This window comes from Bufo bufo, chromosome 1, assembly GCF_905171765.1.
Source record: "Bufo bufo chromosome 1, aBufBuf1.1, whole genome shotgun sequence".
Taxonomy (NCBI): Eukaryota; Metazoa; Chordata; class Amphibia; order Anura; family Bufonidae; genus Bufo; species Bufo bufo.
Window position 1 is genome coordinate 593849341 of NC_053389.1, and position 21828 is coordinate 593871168.

Here is a 21828-nt window from a genome sequence, read left to right on the forward strand (position 1 = left end):
TGTTGCATCAGCGTCAGCAAAGGGGCTATGTTTCGCATTCAATGATGGAACATGTAAATTCGGAGCAAAGTGCAAATTCAAGCACGAGTGCTCAGTGTGTGGGGGGGCTCACGGTGCAGCGAGGTGCTTTAGGGGGAACAGACAGAGAGGGGGGGATTATAATAGCAAAGGGGGAGACGCCGGTTCGTCTGGGAAGGATGGGCCCGTTTCTAGACAAGTATCCGGATAGGGAGGCGGCGGCTTTGTTGTGGGAAGGGTTTTCAGTTGGTTTTCGGATCCCGTTTGTTCAGTGTGAAGGGGTTTTGGTTAAGAAAAATTTGAGGTCAGCGTTGGAGCATCCGGAGGTGGTGGCTGAGAAACTGGGCAAGGAGGTCAGTTTAGGCAGAATGGCGAGCCCCTTTTCGGCTCCACCGTTGCCGAATTTACGGGTGTCACCATTAGGGGTGGTTCCGAAGAAGGAGATGAATAAGTTTCGGCTTATTCATCATCTGTCTTTTCCGAAAGGTTCGTCGGTCAATGACGGTATAGACCCCGCCTTGTGTTCGGTGGTTTATACCTCATTTGATGCGGCAGTGCAGTGGATTAAGAAGTTTGGGAGGGGGGCGCTGTTTACATTTGTTGGGATGTTATTGGGGGGGGGAGTTTTTTGTGGACAGGTGCCTGCCTATGGGCTGCTCCCTGTCCTGTGCGTATTTTGAGGCGTTTAGCTCATTTTTAGAATGGGCGGTGGTGGACTCGTCTGGGTGTGAATCTATCATTCATTACCTGGACGATTTCCTGTGTATTGGTCCGTCGGGTTCAAGGGTGTGCGCCTTATTGTTGCATACCTTGGAGTCGTTGTTTGGGGTTTTTGGGGTCCCGTTGGCTAAGGACAAGACGGTAGGGCCGGTTACGGAATTTAGTTTTTTAGGGATAGTGATTGACTCGGTTAGGATGGAGTGTAGGTTGCCCTTGGATAAGTTAGAGGATTTGAAGGGGGAGGTGGCGAGGGCGTCTCGTTTGAAAAAATTACAGTTGCGGGAGCTTCAGTCGCTGCTCGGAAAGCTTAATTTTGCTTGCCGGATCTGTTCTGTAGGAGATTGGCTATGGCGACGGGGGGGGTGGTTTCACCACATCATTATGTGCGTTTAGGTAAGGAGTTGAGAGCGGACTTGAGGGTGTGGAGTTCTTTTCTGGAACGTTATAACGGTCGCTCGTTGTTTATGGGTGATGTGGTGCATTCTTTCGATTTCGAGTTGTTTTCGGATGCAGCGGGCAGTATGGGCTTTGGGGTCTATTGCCGGGGGCAGTGGTGTGCGGGTCGGTGGCCTGACAGTTGGGTGGAGCGAGGCTGGGTGAAGAACGTGGCTTTGTTGGAGCTGTTCCCAATTGTAGTGGCCGTAGTGTTGTGGGGTGACACGTTCCGAGATAGGAAGGTTCGGTTCCACTGTGATAACCTAGGGGTGGTGCAAGCGATAAATGGGTTGTCTGCTTCGTCGGAGTTGGTGGTGAGGTTGTTACAACGGTTGGTGTTGGAGTGTCTGTTGATCAATGCATGGGTGGTGGCGGTGCATGTGCCGGGAGTGGATAACGGCATAGCTGACGCTCTTTCTCGTTCACAGTGGGATCGTTTCCGGCAGTTGGCTCCAGACGCGGAGGAGTTTGGGAGGGAATGCCCGAGTTGTCTATGGGAGGTACTGGAAGAACGGTAGCAAGTCTTATTCAGGCGTCGCTGGCACCTAGGACGTGGGAGTTGTACCAGAGATCGTGGCAGTACTGGGAGGATTGGTGCAGTAAGTTGGGGGTGGGGGAAGGGGAGCTAGAGGTCCCGATGTTGTTGTTTGTGGGGCACTGTAGAGAAGAGGGGTGGTCGGTGGCGAAAATGAATAGTTGCATGGCCGGATTGGCATTCGGTTTTAAGTGTAGGCAGCGGCCGGATGTGACTAAATCATTTTTGGTAATGCGGGCATTGAAGGGGTGGCGAAGGGAGTGTACGGGGGGGGATAATAGGAGACCGGTGTCCTTCGGATTGCTGTTGAAATTGGGGGAGCAGCTGGGGGTGGTGTGTTTTTCCGCCTCAGAGGTTCGGTTGTTCCGGTTGGCGTTTTCCTTGGCGTTTTTTGGGGCGTTAAGGGTGGGGGAGTTGGTGAGTCCGTCAGTGCGTAAGGCTGGGGGGTTGCAGAGGGCGGATGTGGAGCTGTTCCAAGACAGGCTGGAGTTCGTTATTCGCCGGTCCAAAACGGATGCGGAAGGTCGAGGGCGGAGAGTAGTATTGTTTGAGGTCCCGGATTGCGCCATGTGCCCGGTGGGGAGTTTAAGGGATTACTGGGGGGATAGGAGGAGTGGGATGTTGCCGTTGCTGGTGCACGAGGATGATTCTTTTTTGTCGCGTTTTCAGTTTGCTGCGGTTTTTTCAAAATGTCTGGTTCGGTTAGGCTTGGGGCCTGAGGGGTACTCGAGTCATTCTTTTAGAATTGGAGCGGCGACGGAGGCGGCTAGGTGGGGGTTGAGCGACGAGATTATAAAAAGGATTGGGCGTTGGGAGTCCGTGCGGTTTAGATCGTACATTCGGTTGCATAGTCTGTAAAGGAACGGCCGGCGGGGGATGGGGTAGGATAGATGGTTGGTGTTATGCAATGTCATTATTGTTTGTCTTTGGGTTTGTTTTCGTTACAGATGCAGTGCCGGCCCTGGTTTGGATCCTCGGACATTCTTATGTCTTTTGGGGGGCCGTCCGGGCAGCGGTTCGGCCGGACGGTCAGCAACTGGGGTTCTCGAGGTCCGTGGCGGTGGTGAGATGGCTAGGGCGAAGAGGTATGGTTTGGGCTGGGGTGTTGCCGGAGGTGCATAGGTTTGTAAGGCAAGACAGGGCACCCGAGGTCTTAGTTCTGCACGTGGGAGGTAATGACCTGGTGGCGCGGCCGTTCCGCGAGTTGTTGCAAGGGATGAAGTTTGACTTGCTGCGGTTGTGGGCCTTGTTCCCGCAGATGGTGACGGTTTGGTCCGATATTGTTCCTAGGAAGGTGTGGAGGGACGCTCGTTCAGTGGTAGGTGTCAATAGGGCACGGGTTAAGGTGAACCGGGCAATGGGTAGGTTCATGGCCAGGAATGGTGCGGTGGCGGTGAGGCATTTGGAGCTTGAAAAGGGGGTAGGGGGGTTCTGGCGGGCAGACGGTGTGCATTTGAATGCGGTCGGCTTGGACATGTGGAGCCTTGCAATCCAGGAAGGGGTTGAAATAGCCTTGCGTTTGTGGAGGAACGCGCAGACTTAAGGTGGTCAAGTCTGTGCGTTGGTGGCGGGGGGAGGTCCTTGAAGTTGGTCATATTCACAGAGGAGGATGCTGGGAGGGCTCCATGGTTGGGGCTGGACTCCCAGTGGTGACGGATTTATAAGGGGCCATTCAGTGGTGCTTCTGAGCTGGAGGACAACGGCTGGAAGCAAGATGGCTCATCCACTGGAGTATTTGCGGTTGTTTGGGGGCTTTAAGGACTTCCCCTCGGGGGGGGGGGGGGGGGAAATTGTTATTTATTATCTCTTATGTTTATATGTTAATAAAAGACGGCTGCTGTGGCCGATTTATTCCAAGCCTGGTGTCCGTGTGTCTTTTGGGGCATGTTGAAAGAGGTATGGGGGAGGTGTGGACATGGAGTTGGAGTGAATAGAGCGGGGTTCTGCTTAGGGGTCGGACGGCGGATAACCAATACCACCGTCAAGTCATGGCCGGACTGGGGGCGCAGCCTTAGGGGAGGGCATCATGACGGGGGTTTGGTTTAGGGAGACCCCAGTGTGTAGGTTAGGTGGAGTTAGAGGGGATGGGAGGAGGAATCGTGGAAAGTGGGGGGATTGGTTGGTTTAAGTGTGGGGGTGTGGCCAAGGGGTTAAATAGAGTAGCTGAGGGGAGACCGGGGGCCATTTTGTTAGGATCTAGAAAAGAGCTCCCGCCCACCCGCCCTTTATTTATGGGGTTGGGGTGGTTGTTCAAAGGGGAGTGGGGCAGGTATGGTAGTTTGTGGTGTCACGGTGGCTGTGGCGGGGGGAGGTCCTTGAAGTTGGTCATATATTCATATTCACAGAGGAGGATGCTGGGAGGGCTCCATGGTTGGGGCTGGACTCCCAGTGGTGACGGATTTATAAGGGGCCATTCAGTGGTGCTTCTGAGCTGGAGGACAACGGCTGGAAGCAAGATGGCTCATCCACTGGAGTATTTGCGGTTGTTTGGGGGCTTCAAGGACTTCCCCTCGGGGGGGGGGGGGGGGAAATTGTTATTTATTATCTGTTATGTTTATATGTTAATAAAAGACGGCCGATTTATTCCAAGCCTGGTGTCCGTGTGTCTTTTGGGGCATGTTGAAAGAGGTATGGGGGAGGTGTGGACATGGAGTTGGAGTGAATAGAGCGGGGTTCTGGTTAGGGGTCGGACGGCGGATAACCAATACCACCGTCATGTGTCATTAATATGGATGAGCGGACCCGTGGATGTTCGGGTTCGCCGGTTTCGGCTGAACTTTGGGTCAAAGGGCTAGAGGGCTGCAAAAGGAAGCAAAATGGGGGTCAGAGCAGGACAGTTGCCCTGCAAACAAATGTGGATAGGGAAATAACTTAAAATAACATAGAATAGAAAAAAAATAAAAAAATAATAATCTTTAACTAGGAGGCGGAGGTCAAAGTGGAGTAGGAGGTTGAGGCGTTAGACATGGCGGTGTAGGTGGAAGCGGCGATGGAGGAGGAGGAGGTAGCCAACACAGTTTTTTTATTTTATTTATTTATTTTAATTTTTTTATAAATCTAGGAAGACCCCAAAACATTGGGAAATAGAAAAGAGAATGCAAAGAGAAAGTGCGCTGCAGTATAACAATGGCCTGGTGCAGCCGGTATACTTGTCTACTCAACAGAAGGTACGGACAAGTCCCGTGGGATCCATGCTCGGTTCATTTTAATGAACGTGAGCTTGTCCACATTGGCTGTGGACAGGCGGCTGCGCTTGTCTGTGATCACCCCCCCCCACCCACCGCCGTGCTAAACACACGTTCAGATAATACACTGGCCATGTGCCCAATTTGGAGACCTAGAAGTTGAAGGGGGCAGACCCGTCATTCAGTACGTGTAGGCGTGTGCACACATACTGCTCGACCATGTTGCTGAAATGCTGCCTGCTGTTAAGACGTTCCATATCAGCTGGTGGTGCTGGTTGTTGTGGCGTGCTGACAAAGCTTTTCCACATTTCGGCCATGCTAACCCTCCCTTCTGAGGTGCTGGCGGTGCCCCAGCTGCGTTGGCGACTTCTTCCTCCTCCTCTGCCTTCGCCTTGTGCTTCGACTGAGCCCCTGCTGTCAGGTGTGAATGCCATCAGCAGCCCGTCTATCAGTGTGCACTTGTACTCGCGCATCTTCCGATCACGCTCCAGTGACTGAATTAAGGACAGCACGTTGTCATTGTAGCTGGGATCCAGCAGGGTGGCCACCCAGTAATCAGCACAACTTAGAATGTGGGCAACTTGGTCGTTGCACAGGCACTCATGTGTGCCAGGTTGCCCAGAGGCAACGACAAGCTGTCCTCTGTGGGAAGTGTATCGTCTGTCTCCTCGGTATTCCCCCAGCCACGTTCCATTGATTCCCATAAGCTGCTTTGGGTGCCACCCTGCTGTGAACATGGTTCCTCCTCCTCATCCTGCAGAACTGTGCCCTGACTGGACAGTTGTGTACCTGGCCTCTGTCAGTGCAGGAACCCACCCTCCAAGCTACTTGTGAATGACTGGCCTGATAACCGTGGAAATGATCCCTCTTCCTCCTCCTCTTTTTCCTGTGCCACATCCTCTTCCATCATCGCCCAAAGTGTTTTTTCAAGGAGACATAGAAGTGGGATAGTAACGCTGAGGACTGCATCATCGGCACCGGCCATGTTGGTGGAGTACTCAAAACAGCGCAACACGGTACACACGTCCCGCATGGAGGCCCAGTCATTGGTGGTGAAGTGGTGATGTTCTGCAGAGCGACTTACCCGTGTGTGCTGCAGCTGAAACTCCACTATTGCCTGCTGCTTTTCGTACAGTCTCTCCAGCATGTGCAAGTTGGAGTTCCACCTTGTAAGTACGTCGCATATGAGGCGGTGAGGAGGAAGGCCAAAGTTATGCTTCAGCGCATACAGGTGAGCAGCAGCAGGGTGAGAACGCCGAAAGCGTGCACAGACGGTCCGCACTTTCTGCAGCAGCTCTGACATATCGGGGTAATTTTTCAGGATCCTCTGCACCACCAAATTCAGCACATTTGCCAGGCAAGGGATGTGCGTCAAACCGGCTAGGCCCAGAGCTGCTACGAGATTTCGCCCGTTATCGCTCACCACCAGGCCAGGCTTGAGGCTCAGCGGCACCAACCACTCATCAGTCTGTTGTTCCATGCCCATCCACAGCTCCTGCACGGTGTGGATTTTTCCCCCAAACAGATGAGTTTCAAAACAACCTGCTGTCGTTTCCCCCTGGCTGTGATGAAGCTGGTGGTGAAGGTGTTACGCTGACCGGATGAGGAGGCAGTAGAGGAGAAGGCGGAGTTGGAGGAGGCAACAGGAGGCAACAAGAAATGTCCTGCAATCCTCAGGCCCAGCCACCGCTGCATTTACCCAGTGTGCAGTTATGGAGATATAACGTCCCTACCCGTGCTTACTGGTCCACGTATCTGTAGTTATGTGGACCTTGCCACAGATGGCGTTGCGCAGTGCACACCTGATTTTGTCTGCCACTTGGTTGTGCAGGACAGGAATGGCTAGCCTGGAAAAGTAGTGGCGGCTGGGAACCACGTACTGTGGGACAGCCACCACCATAAGGTTTTTTAAAAGTCTCTGTCTCCACCAGACGGAATGACAGCATTTCAAAATTCCTGGCTTCAGGGCCAGGGATCGCTGGTGGGTAGGGGACTGGCTAGGGGACGGCCACTCTACATTTGCACCCTGCTCCCTCTTTTGCTGTGCGGCCGGTGCTGTGTGACCACCACCTCTTCCTCCGAACTGCACAAGTCACTCGCATGACCTTGATTCCATGTGGGGTCTAGGACCTCATCATGCTCCACATCATCTTCCACCAACACTTCACCCTTGCCCTCCTTGCCGGTCTGCACACAGCAGAAAGCCGCAACAGTTGGCACCTGTGTTTCGTCATCATCATCAGAGACGTGCTGCGCTGGTCCTCCCATGTCCACATCCTGAAACATAAGTGGTTGGGCATCAGTGCACTCAATCTCTTCCACTTCTGGGGCAGGGCTAGGTGGATGGCCCTGGGTAACCCCGCAAGCAGAGTCATAAAAAATCAGAAGAGACTGCTGCATGACTTGGGGCTCAGACTGCTTGGCTGATTTGCAAGTGGGTGAGGTGAAAGACAGATGCCCATGAGCTGTAGGGGCCAACTCTGCGGTTTAAGCAAGGGACCGGGTGGGAGACAATGTGAAGGAACTGGAGGCACTGTCAACCATCCAATCTACTACCGCCTTTACTTGTTCTGGCCTCACCATTCGTACACCGATATTCAAGCATGCTTCTAAGTGCCCAGAACTTAATTTTTCTTCTGCAGTATCTCCAGCCACGGAAGTCACTTCTAGAACTACATAGCTCTGCCTATTGTGTAGAGGACGGAGCTGGTTACTGCAGCGCTACTTCCATTGAAGTTATAAGCTCCATCCACTGCACAATGGACAGACCTGTGTAGTTCCGTCAGTGACTTCCGGTGCTAGAAATACTGCCAAACAGCAGATTGGTGGGGGTGCAGGGTGTTGGATTCCCGCCAATCAGATAATGATAGCCTATTCTAAGGATAGGCCATCAATAGTAAAGGAGAGGAGACCCCTTCAATAGTTTTGAAAAACAGAAAATAACAGGAATCCTTTCCACATACAGTACAGACCAAAAGTTTGGACACACCTTCTCATTCAAAGAGTTTTCTTTATTTTCATGACTATGAAGGCATCAAAACTATGAATTAAGACATGTGGAATTATATACATAACAAACAAGTGTGAAACAACTGAAAATATGTCATATTCTAGGTTCTTCAAAGTAGCCACCTTTTGCTTTGAAAACTGCTTTGCACACTCTTGGCATTCTCTTGATGAGCTTCAAGAGGTAGTCCCCTGAAATGGTCTTCCAACAGTCTTGAAGGAGTTCCCAGAGATGCTTAGCACTTGTTGGCCCTCTTGCCTTCACTCTGCAGTGCAGCTCACCCCAAACCATCTCGATTGGGTTCAGGTCCGGTGACTGTGGAGGCCAGGTCATCTGGCGCAGCACCCCATCACTCTCCTTCATGGTCAAATAGCCCTTACTTTCAAAGTTTTCCCAATTTGGCTGACTGACTGACCTTCATTTCTTAAAGTAATGATGGCCACTCGTTTTTCTTTACTTAGCTGCTTTTTTCTTGCCATAATACAAATTCTAACAGTCTATTCAGTAGGACTATCAGCTGTGCATCCACCTGACTTCTCCTCAACGCAACTGATGGTCCCAACCCCATTTATAAGGCAAGAAATCTCACTTATTAAACCTGACAGGGCACACCTGTGAAGTGAAAACCATTTCAGGGGACTACCTCTTGAAGCTCATCAAGAGAATGCCAAGAGTGTGCAAAGCAGTAATCAAAGCAAAAGGTGGCTACTTTGAAGAACCTAGAATATGACATATTTTTAGTTGTTTCACACTTGTTTGTTATGTATATAATTCCACATATGTTAATTCATAGTTTTGATGCCTTCAGTGTGAATCTACAAATTTCATAGTCATGAAAATAAAGAAAACTCTTTGAATGAGAAGGTGTGTCCAAACTTTTGGTCTGTACTGTACGTAAACCCACTGGGGCAGATTTTCTAATCCTGTCTAATATTCAGACAGTATAAATGTAGATGAGATAGTCTAAGGATGTGACTTATAGCTCCTGCTGTGTGATAAATTTGGCACATCTATAGACACTTTTCTCTACCTTTTATTACATTTATTGGTTGGCCTACTTTGTATCAAAATTTTGGCACAATTTTGGTGCAGGTTCCCTGTACCCACCTAGCCATACCACTTTGCAGGTAGGTCACGCCTTGTCGGGTCAGGAGCAAAAAAGTGTCCATAACATATAATAAAAGTGGTGCAAAGCATGTACAATAGTTTTTTGGGGTTTTTTTTGCCCAAATTAAACCAGAAATCTTTGTAAATCTCCCCATTGTATGTAAGGACTCCAGTCTGACTATATAGCCCCAAACCACAAGATCAGCTGTCCAATGTACAATATTGAAATTCTTTTATGAAAAATGTTTGTCTGACAACCATAACAATTCTACATACTTTAGGTGATATCCAGTAACCTTTTTACAGGCATATGGCTACATATGGAGTGGTTATACTCTGCATTACAATTGTAGGCTTCCACAGACACATTCATGAGTGCAACCATTCTACAGATTGTCCCATAGGCTTTGGAAATATATCCTAGTACATTTTACAACCACCGATCCAGTTTATTGGGTAATTATTTGTAAGCGTACCTATAGCTGTCATTTACCCTGAAAATTGTGCTGAATGAGTCTTATCGCATACAGTATACACTCACCTAAAGAATTATTAGGAACACCTGTTCTATTTCTCATTAATGAAATTATCTAGTCAACCAATCACATGGCAGTTGCTTCAATGCATTTAGGGATGTAGTCCTGGTCAAGACAATCTCCTGAACTCCAAACTGAATGTCAGAATGGGAAAGAAAGGTGATTTAAGCAATTTTGAGCGTGGCATGTTTTTTGGTGCCAGACGGGCCGGTCTGAGTATTTCACAATCTGCTCAGTTACTGGGATTTTCACGCACAACCATTTCTAGGGTTTACAAAGAATGGTGTGAAAAGGGAAAAACATCCAGTATGCGGCAGTCCTGTGGGCGAAAATGCCTTGTGGATGCTAGAGGTCAGAGGAGAATGGGCCGACTGATTCAAGCTGATAGAAGAGCAACGTTGACTGAAATAACCACTCGTTACAACCGAGGTATGCAGCAAAGCATTTGTGGAGCCACAACACGCACAACCTTGAGGCGGATGGGCTACAACAGCAGAAGACCCCACCGGGTACCACTCATCTCCACTACAAATAGGAAAAAGAGGCTACAATTTGCACGAGCTCACTAAAATTGGACTGTTGAAGACTGGAAAAATGTTGCCTGGTCTGATGAGTCTCCATTTCTGTTGAGACATTCAAATGGTAGAGTCCGAATTTGGCGTAAACAGAATGAGAACATGTATCCATCCTCTGATGGCTACTTCCAGCAGGATAATGCACCATGTCACAAAGCTCGAATCATTTCAAATTGGTTTCTTGAACATGACAATGAGTTCACTGTACTAAAATGGCCCCCACAGTCACCAGATCTCAACCCAATAGAGCATCTTTGGGATGTGGTGGAACGGGAGCTTCGTGCCCTGGATGTGCATCCCTCAAATCTCCATCAACTGCAAGATGCTATCCTATCAATATGGGCCAACATTTCTAAAGAATGCTATCAGCACCTTGTTGAATCAATGCCATGTAGAATTAAGGCAGTTCTGAAGGCAAAAGGGGGTCCAACACCGTATTAGTATGGTGTTCCTAATAATTCTTTAGGTGAGTGTATGTGCAGGTGCCTAGTGTTGTAAAGTGTATTAATAAAATATATAATATTTGCTTTAACATAGTTTTCATAGGAAATGTCAAGGTTATTCACGTTAGAAAAAAGACGACTGAGGGGAGATCTAATTACTATGTATAAATATATCAGGGGTCAGTACAGAGATCTATCCCATCATCTATTTATCCCCAGGACTGTGACTGTGACGAGGGGACATCCTCTGCGTTTGGAGGAAAGAAGGTTTGTACACAAACATAGAAAAGGATTCTTTACGGTAAGAGCAGTGAAACTATGGAACTCTCTGCCTGAGGAGGTGGTGATGGGGAGTACAATAAAGGAATTCAAGAGGGGCCTGGATGTATTTCTGGAGTGTAATAATATTACAGGCTATAGCTACTAGAGAGGGGTCGTTGATCCAGGGAGTTATTCTGATTGCCTGATTGGAGTCGGGAAGGAATTTTTTATTCCCCTAAAGTGAGGAAAATTGGCTTCTACCTCACAGGGTTTTTTTTGCCTTCCTCTGGATCAACTTGCAGGATAACAGGCCGAACAAATGTCTTTTTTCGGCCTTATATACTATGTTACTATGTTACTAAATGTGTCACCAAAAATGTTATCTGCCAGGTAAAATCAAATAGTAGGGCATATCTTATTTTTTCTCTTTAATCTGGTTTTATTTTCTGATTGCAGATGTTTTTATTTTATTTCCTGAACATTATTATTGAGGCGGCCATCTTGTCTGAGCTGTTCTTAACAGCATTTACAGAGCAATAAGAAAATTCCTTTATGGCAGCCACATGGTCCATAGACACAGTGGACAGGAGGAACCTCACTGACTTCTATGGGAGAGTTTTCTAGACATGCTCTGTGACCTGTGCAGAGGTCATTGTACAAGGAAAGAATAGATGAACTTTGACAATCACCTATTGTGAATGGAGGATCATGTCTTATCTATACACAAAGGTGATATCATTACAGGCAGGACTACAATGACAGATAAGCAGATAACTGCAGTAAAGGGATTTGTATAGACCAAGAAGTGGTGCCTTTTATTAGGGTTACTGGCCAGTGCAAAAACTGCAGGATTTTATCTTTTTTATTTAAATATATGGAATACATGGAAATTTCAAAACAACTTCATCAAAAATTCTTTGAAAATATGTTGAACATAAAAAAGTATTTTAAACAGAAGGTCATTTTCTGATGTCATATTCCCTCTAAATACTTGTATATTGCCTACCTTATATGCTGACAATTTCAAAGAATTTAGCAGGATGAGCACATTGATCATTATACCTAAAGTCGGAGGTGTGCCTTCAGTGGAGGCAGAACACAGGACTACTCCAAGGCCCTGGGGGGGTCAGGGGGTGGGGGGGACAATGACTCAGTGCTGAACTCCTCTTTCTGATGTGAAAACACAATATTTTCATGCAGTTAGGCAGAGCTCAGTGCAAACAAATGATTACAGCTTCCATGGTAATTGTATAAATTCCTATAAACTCAGCTCCCCCTAGTGGTGGCAGCAGGCAAGCCAGCTTTGTAATAGATAGGAAGCAGATGTGTCAATGTATGCCAGTTATCTGGTGTAAATACATTGAGAAATTCAGTATTCAGAAAGAATGCCATGTTTATAAAACACCTCTTCCACTTTACTGACATAGAAGTCGGATAAAGTGAGTGAGACCAAAAATGACTTTTTTTATTACAATTTTCAAATTAAAAGTTTGCCTGCCTAATAAAGAAAAAAATAAAATATAAACTCAGAAATCTTGAACAATTTGCTTTGCTTTCTGCATTGCCTGGGAGTGATTGACGCAGGTGTAGTGGTAAAGTGGGCAAGGCGATGTGGCCCTATGAGAGCTGTGTATGCCCCTGACTGAAGGACTCTATGGCCAATCACAGTACATCAAAGTAGGTTTTCAGCTGTACACCAGACATGGGATAAGTAAGGTTTCCTAAGAGTAAAAGCCATAATGTGCAATTTTGAGAATTTCAGTAATACATTTCATTAAATCTCAGATGTGGAATATTTTGGCTTTATAAAAATCAAATGGACAATAAAAATTCATCTCCCTGCTGCCAATAAAAAAAATTTTTGGCCTGCAAAAAAGCTTCGATCAGCAGATAAATGAGTGACTGTTAACTGACATGTTTACAGGGGTAATGCATGAGGAAAGGTGTTCTTATGTCTCATTTGGCTGATTATCAACTTGTGTAATAGGACACATAGCTTCTCTTTACAGAAACCCTACTGAATAACTAGGTCAGTCTCGTAGCTAGGCTTTACTTAATATAGGACGGAGATTCAGTTTACTTCCCTAGTGATGGCTGAAAATACCCTGACAAGGCAGAGGGGCTTGTTGGTGCCACCATGGAAGCACTCTGGCACATGCTCCGCCAGCACCTCCCTCCCCCAGCTATGCCAGTGACTATATCTGGGCTGTTTCAGTTATACCTGAATATGTTTCATATTTGATTAAGTGGGAAACAACTTTCAGTTTCGATTTGGTTTGGGTCCAAATAAAATTGTCCCAAATCAAAAGTGTTCCAATTGCCCTGGAAAGTTGTGGATGACATTGTAGGATCTCCTAGGACTGTATGGCAGTCATTTCAAGCTCTTTAATAAGTGACAGTGACGTACTGTATATGGCTGTGGAACCAACAAAACAAACTACGCTCTAGGATGTTTTAAGCTTCATTTTTTAAAAATATGGTACTAAAATTTTTTGATTTTTGGCGGAAAATGCCTGCTTGGGGTTATGTGATCCTCCTTCTTCATCTTTTCTGTCTTCTGATCTGAAATGGATGATGCCATTTTGAGAAATTCACCAAAACAAATTCGGATTTGAATTTGTAGAGAATTTTTGGAAAATTTGGTTTGAATTTGATTTATTTAGAATCGATTGACTCATCTCTAGTTTTTTTTATAATTTGCAGCTTATACAAAAAAGACATTGAGAATAAAAAGAAGCTATGTTTTTCTTGGGGTCTTGTATAATATCTGGAGTGGCTCTAAACAGTATATGAAGCTTTCAGCAGAATAAAGTGTAGTCGAAGAAACAAAGTGTAGTCAAACCTGTGGGAAACATAATAGTTTGCATTTTTATCACTGTGGTATTTTGTAGGCCATAAAGAAATCACTGATGAAAATCAACTCCCTGAGTTGTCCACACTTACATTTTCTTCCTTGACTAGTTACATATATGATCTCCCTTGTCTTAGTGAAACTTTCTACTTCAGTTTTGAAGACAGGATTTAAGTAATAATGGAAGATAAATCCCAACTAATTATGTGTATGAAGCACAAAAGGATGCCATTCCTTATCTATTGTGGAGTAATGCAAACAAGGGACTGGTGAGTGGTGGGGGCAGGGGAAGGTCACAGCATCTTCTCTCCAAACCATTACTTTGTCACTGATGGCTTTTTGGGACAAGAGCTATTTTGTGTTAGCAACCAACATACATTCTTGAGAAATAACTGTTGAAAGGAAAAGAATGAGTTGAAATAATTCATTTAACATGTGCCAGTGACTATTGTGGAAAGGAGGTTGGCCCTGCTGTGACTATTGGGGGGGGGGGGATGAAGGTGACTACTGATGAATTGGAGGGTGTAGTGGGACTGCTAAGAAAGCAGACAGCTTCAGTGACTACTGGGGAAGTAGGGGGACTGCTGTAACTACCGAGAAAGTAAAGGGACTGCTGTAACTACTGGGGGAATGAAGGAGAATGTGGTGACTACTGGTGAAGTGGGGACTGGTAAGAAAGCAGACAGCTTCAGTGACTACTGGGAAGTAGGGGGACTGCAGTAACTACTGGGTGAATGAAGGAGAATGTGGTGACTACTGGTGACGTGGGGACTGGTAAGAAAGCAGACAGCTTCAGTGACTATAGGGGAAGTAGGGGGACTGCAGTAACTACTGGGTGAATGAAGGAGAATGTGGTGACTACTGGTGAAGTGGGGACTGGTAAGAAAGCAGACAGCTTCAGTGACTATAGGGGAAGTAGGGGGACTGCAGTAACTACTGGGTGAATGAAGGAGAATATGGTGACTACTGGTGACGTGGGGATTGGTAAGAAAGCAGACAGCTTCAGTGACTATAGGGGAAGTAGGGGGACTGCAGTAACTACTGGGTGAATGAAGGAGAATATGGTGACTACTGGTGACGTGGGGACTGGTAAGAAAGCAGACAGCTTCAGTGACTATAGGGGAAGTAGGGGGACTGCAGTAACTACTGGGTGAATGAAGGGGAATGTGGTGACTACTGGTGAAGTGGGGACTGGTAAGAAAGCAGACAGCTCCAGTGACTACTGGGGAAGTAGTGGGACTAATGGATTAGAGAGAGAGAGTAGTATTGTAACGGGGAGCTCTTTCTAACAACTGGAAGGGGAAATCTTCTAGTGTTACACCAGGCTCTCACATCTCTGGACGCTTGGCATCTGTCTCCTATATCTCTCTATACCCGCCATTCCATCATTCTGGTATTTCCCAATAAATTGCATTTCCATGTGTTACTAAGGGTACTTCCGCACATACTGGAAATTGTAGCGAAAAAGTCTGCAGTGGTTTTGCCGCAAAAACAGTGTAAAAAAACATGTCGAAAACAGAATGGACTAAATACTGTTTTTGCCACGTAAAAGCCAGTGAAGTTCACCGTCTCCATTGCAAAGGCTGAAATCCACGGGGGACTACTGCAGCAAAAATTGACATGTTGCAGACTTGAATTTGGCACTCCAGCCCAGGTCAATTTATACTGTGTTTTTTTGTGAGTAGGGTGTGGAGGAGATATTTTAAAATCTCATTCTCTTTGCTGGTACTGTACAACGCCAGGAATTTGCTGCCCAGCAATCCGCAATAGGAAATCTGCAGCTAATCAGTCCCATGTGAACCCAACCCTAATAGTCACAATGAGGGGATTATTTTATTGCTTAAAACCTTATACATATTGGTTGTTGGGTGGCATAGGGTATAGTATGATATTTACAATGTAAAAGTTATTTTTACACTGCATAGAAGACATTCCAACATGTTGGATAGGAAAATCTTTTCTGCATGCAGATACCTACATTTTTCGGTACTGTACCAATAAAGCTTGGCCCAATACCGCAACAAAATTCATACTGCTCCACAAGATAATAAAGAGATAAAGTGCAACTATATGCAATATCAGAATGTATTACCCATACTGTGCTTCCTCCGGAGGATGGTAGTTTTCTTGTAGATTTTTCGGTACTGACAGATTGCAAGACAGAAATGAAGTGCAGGACATACAGAACCATACAAAACTCTTAAATGAAAGGCTGTTCAGAATATCTGTATCCCATAGACGGTCTTTTTTAAAAGTCTGGGTAGTACCAGCTGTTCTAGAACTGCAGATCAGTCCACAATCATCCATTCATCAGGAGATTGTATGGGGTGAAACATCTGGACCTGCGCTGTCTCATGTGGATATCAGTGACGGGGGCTGTGTGAGGGAGGACAGTCACAGTGTGATGCACACTTTGGGTCGTGAGCTAGACATTCCACACAAACACAGCTGTGTGTGTGCGGACGAGAGTGACACAGACTCACACACACTCGACACCGCACTACAGTCATGTCTTCACAAGCCTAGAGCTGCTGTGTGATACTCTGTGTCAACATGTTCTGCCAGTGCCTGTGTATCTAAGGAATCAGTGACACTCTACAGGGGGTGTCAAATTGGAAAAGAAACAAGTTCTTTGTGTGAAATGAGCGATTATATAAATGATTATTTTTCTAGTGAAACAGTCTAAGTGCAAGTCATAAAGCCCACTATTATCCCAGAGCGCAGAACATGTACATTATTAGAAAAAAAGGAAAAGGTTTCCTAAAACTTTTGATATATCATAGAAACATATCAAAGGTTTTGACCTGTGGAGGTACGAGTGCAGAGACCACCAACGATCACTAGAAGGAGAAGAGAGAAGGACACACATATTGCGCTGTATCTCCTCACTGCAGGAGAGGGGTTCAATAGAAATTCTATGGGTCTGTCGTGATTCTGTCCTCTGCATAGATTGGGGCTGCAGCTATCGATTATTTTAGTAATCAAGTATTCTACCGATTAATCCAATGATTGAGTACTGTAATAAGAAATAACCAGTTAAAAGAACATTTTCTATAAAAACTCATCAGTCCCCCCTGCCATCAGTCTCTCCCCCCTAGTGCCATCAGCTCCCCCCAAAAGTGCCATTAGTTCCTCCCCCAGTGCCATCAGTCCCCCTTCAGTGCCACCAGCTCCCCCCAGTGTCATCAGCTCCCCCTCCAATGCCATTAGTCCTGCAGTGCCATCAGCTCCCCCAGTGCCATCAGTCCCCCTCCAGTGCCACCAGCTCCCCCCAGTGTCATCAGTCCCCCTCCAGTGCCACCAGCTCCCCCCGGTGTCATCAGCTCCCCCTCCAATGCCATTAGTTCCCCCAGTGCCATCAGTCCCCCTCCAGTGCCACCAGCCCCCTCTCCAATGCCATTAGTTCCCCCAGTGCCATCAGCTCCCCCCAGTGTCATCAGCTCCACCTTCAATGCCATTAGTTCCCCCAGCGCCATCAGCTCACTCCCTAGTGCCATCAGCTCCCCCCCAGTACCACCAGCTCCCCCTCCAATGCCAACAGCTTCCCCATGCCATCAATTGCTCCCCCCAGTAGAACTTCCCCCCGTGCCACCAGCTGCCCCCACTTCCATGAACTCCCCTAAGCCATCAGTTCCCCTACTCCCCCTCCTAGCCATCAGTGCCCAGCCGCAGTGCCAGTGAATTCAAATACTTACCTTTCCTGTAGGGGTGCTGCAGACACTCCAGAGAGCTTCTATACGCGCTACACTGGGACCTGACGTCATGCAACGTCAAGTCATAGTGCGCGCTCACGTGCACTACATCCTGACGATGTGTGCACGTCAGGATACACTGCAGTGCAGCTCGGGCCGGCGGGTGACCACTGAGCAGTAAGTAATAGCAAGTAATAGTGGTAACATGGTACAACTGAACCCTTGATGCAAAAAATTTGCAACAACGACTTTTTTTGTGTCGAGTTACTTGATTAATTTGAGTAATCGTTTCAGCCTTAAGTGAGATATGCAAGTGCTTCCTTTTCCTAATTCTAGCTATCGCTGGTGGTCTCAGCACTCAGACCCCCACCGATCAAAACCTCTCTGTGACATATCAAAAGTTTTATGAAAACTCAGCGGACATGAAAGCTTAAGGCTACTTGCACACTAGCGCTTAGGATTCAGCAGGCTGTTCCAGCTGGGAACACCCGGCAAATATTCCAAGAATCGGACAGAAGAAACCGGACGGACCATTATCTGCATGGTGCTCAGTATGACCATCCATTTTACAAAACCATTGCTATTCAATCAATTCTTAGGCTGGTTCACAAGTGACTGAATATCCAGCAGAAAATGAGCTGCAGATTTTGTTATGTTTCCACAGCAAAAAATTCTATAAAACTATGTATTACATGTTTGTTTTTTTTGCAGTGGAAAAGCCATCGGATTTCACCCTCTCCATTACAAAGGGTAAAATCCGCAGGAGAAATCTGCTGTACAAATTGACATGCTGCGGATTTGAAATCCGCAATGTCGCACATTTTTACGCTGCATTTTTTGTACGCAGCGTGTGGATGATTATTCAGAAATTTTCATGCACTTTGCTGGTACTGTACAAAGCTGCGGATTCACTGCATGAAATTCTGCAAAGGCAAATATGCAGCTAATCAGTTACGTGTGATCCCAGCCTTAGGGCTCATGCACTCGAACATATTTTTGGCATTCATCCGATCCGCATTTTCAATAGGGCTGCAAAAGATGCAGACAGCACACTGTGTGCTGTCCGCATCCTTATATCCATTCCACTGCACCTGCAAAAAAATTGAACATGTCCTAATCTTGTCCGCATTATGGACAAGGATAAGACTATTCTATTATGGCCTAGACATTCCATACCACAAAATGCAGAATGAAAACGTCCGGCACCCGTGTTTTGTCGATCCTCAATTTGCAGTCCACAAAAGGATACGTTTGTGTGCACGAGCCCTTAATCTAACCCTAGCCGGCATCAGATGCACCACAATTATTAAGAGGCACTTAATAAAAAAAAATATTTTCTGACCCGTTAAAAGGGTACATGATGTAATCTGTAGTGAAGGTTATAACCTCCCTTCTGATACTCAGCTGTATCATGTGACCAACTCTCTGCTCTCCAGCTGACACAGGACAGGAAGTCAGTTACTTCTCTATTCATTCCCATGAGACTGACATTGAGGCTTCCATAGGAATACATAGAGAAACTGACTTCCTGTCCACACATAAGATGCCATGTCAGTTGGAGAGTCTGATTGCTGGTGACATGACACAGTCGAGAAGCAGGTAGGGGATAATTCCCGAATACAGCCTCTGGTAATAAGATTACATTCACTACAGATTACATCATGTACCTTTCTAGCAGCTCACAAAATATTTTTTTTGGGTGGGAGTTCTTCTTTAATAATTGTGGTGCATCCATGCAGGTCCATTGGTCACAAATTAAATCAGCAAGGGAGCTGGTGTGGCAGTTTCCTGGCATAGATTTTAATAAATGTGCCAGGTCGGGCATACCTTTCACAGGTCACTCCTTGCCCTGCTCTGCCCAGCTTTTTAAAAAGTGGTGAACAGGGTGCAAAAACAAAAGTAAAAGCGCAAATTTTGGGCAACCTGAGCCTGTGCCAAACTTTGGAACTTTTTGACCCAGTTTTCTGGAGTACAGGGGTTGATAAATGTCCCCATAGTTTTGATATTTTGCTATTATGTAAGTTGTATTGTAGCTAGAGTTGAGCGGACACCTGGATGTTCGGGTTCGACGGGTTCGGCCTAACTTGAGAAAAAAGTTCGAGTTCGGGACCCGAACTTGACCCCGAACCCGAACCCCATTGAAGTTAATGGGGACCCGAACTTTTGAGCACTAAAATGGTTGTAAAAATGTCATGGAAAGAGCTAGAGGGCTGCAAATGGCATCAACACGTGGTTAAGAGCATGGCAAGTGCTCTGCAAACAAATGTGGATAGGGAAATTACTTTAAATAACATAAAATAGGTAAAAATAAAAAATAATAATCTTGATCTAGGAGGACGAGGTCCATATGGAGTATGAGGTTGAGGAGGCAGTGGATGTGGCGGTGTAGGTAGAAGCGGCGGTGTAGGAGGAGGAGGTAAGCTACACTGCTTTTTGGTTTTAAATTTTCTTTTTGAAATTAGGGTACACCCCAAAACATTGGGAAATATAACCTGTGATAACCCCCTCCAGTCATGCTAAACACAGGTTCAGATAATACACTGGCTGCAGGGCAGGCCAGCACCCCCAAGGGGTAAAGGGCAAGCTCAGGCCATGTGCCCAATTTGGAGACCCAGAAGTTGCAGGGGCTGACCCCTGTCAGTCAGTTCGTGTAGGCGTGTGTACACCTACTGCCCCACCATGTCGCACGTTCCCGTGATGTTCACGATCCAATTTGATATCTGCTCTATCAACTTTCGATGTTCTTTTATGCGCCTACCATGGTGATCACGGGTGGCAGGGAATCAGGGTTCTAGGCCAGAGAGGGAGCGTGAGAAAGAGAGACCACATCCAAGGGAGGATTCATTTTTTTCAAATTTAAAATTATAGAGTTGAAATATGGGAGAAATTATAAAAGCATAAAAGTGTGACAACTTTTCAAAGTTTAAGCATTGAATGAAAGGATGTGGCGTGAATTAATTACTGAATAATTTCTAAAATTTTATTCCCTGTCACCTATGCATAGCAGGTGTTTATTCACGTCTAAAATTGTATAATGTCAACCCAAGAATGTAACTGAAAAATTGTTGAAATTTCTTAAGCTGTCAACTAGGTAGAGGAGGGGTATATTACACCCAAAAATTGGTGAATTTCACCAAAAAATTTAACTGACAATTAAAAAAAAACAAAAAAACTGTCTACTGGGTATAGCAGTGGTACATCACACCCAAAAATTTGTGAATTTCACCAGAATATATAACTGACAATTTTTTTTTTGTTTAACCTGTCTACTAGTTATAGCAGTGGTACTATACACCCAAAAATTTGTTTATTTCACCAGAAAATGTAAGTGACAATTTTTTTTTTTTTTTTTACCGGTCTACTAGGTATAGCAGTGGTACTATACACCCAAAAATTGGTGAATTTCACCCGAAAATGTAAATGACAAAGTAGTGAAATGATATAAAATAAAATATACGTACAAATAAAAATAAAAAATTAGATTTATGAGGTGGAGTTCAATATGGAGTAGGAGTTTGAGTAGGCGGTGGACATAGCGGTGTAGGTGGAAGCGGCGGTGGAGGAGGACGAGGTAGCCAACACAGGTTTTTGGTTTTAATTTAATTTTTTAAAATTAGGGTGCACTCTAAAAGAGTGTGAAATATCCAAAATACAAGAATGAGCAATTGCGCTGCAGTATAACAATGGCTGGTTAAGGCCGGTATACATGTCTATTCTGCACAAGGTACTAACAAGTCCTGAGAGATCCATGCTCGGTTCATTTTAATGAACGTGAGCTAGTCCACATTGGCTGTGGACAGGCGGCTGCGCTTGTCTGTGATGACGCCCCCTGCCGTGCTAAACCACACTTTCAGACAATACACTGGCTGCAGGGCAGGCCAGCACCTCCAAGGCATACAGGGCAAGCTCTGGCCATGTGGACAATTTGGAGACCAGGAAGTTGAATGGGGCAGAACCATCAGTCAGTACATGTAGGCGTGTGCACACATACTGCTCCACCATGTTGGTGAAATGCTGCCTCCTGCTAAGGAGTTCCATATCAGCTGGTGGTGCTGGTTGTGGTGGCGTGCTGACAAAGCTTTTCCACATTTCGGTCATGCTAACCCTGCCTTGTGAGGTGCTGGTGGTGCCCCAGCTGCGTTGGCGACCTCTTCCTCGTCCTCTGCCTTCGCCTTGTGCCCCCACTGTCAGGTAGGAATGCCACCAGCAGTGTGTCTACCAGCGTGCGCTTGTAATCGCGTATCTGTAACATCCCAGAGTTATGTTACTAAACTCTTTCACCCCGCTACAACCTGTTAAGTGTATCTGTACTGTCATCTTGTGTAAGTCAATATCACATTCTCACAAATGTGCAATATTCTAGCCTGTTACATGTAATTTGCTGTAATTTTCATGTACACCAGCAGGTGGCAGCAATGTGTTTAGCAGGCCTTAGTAACAGTTTAGTGTTTCTAAACTGGAAT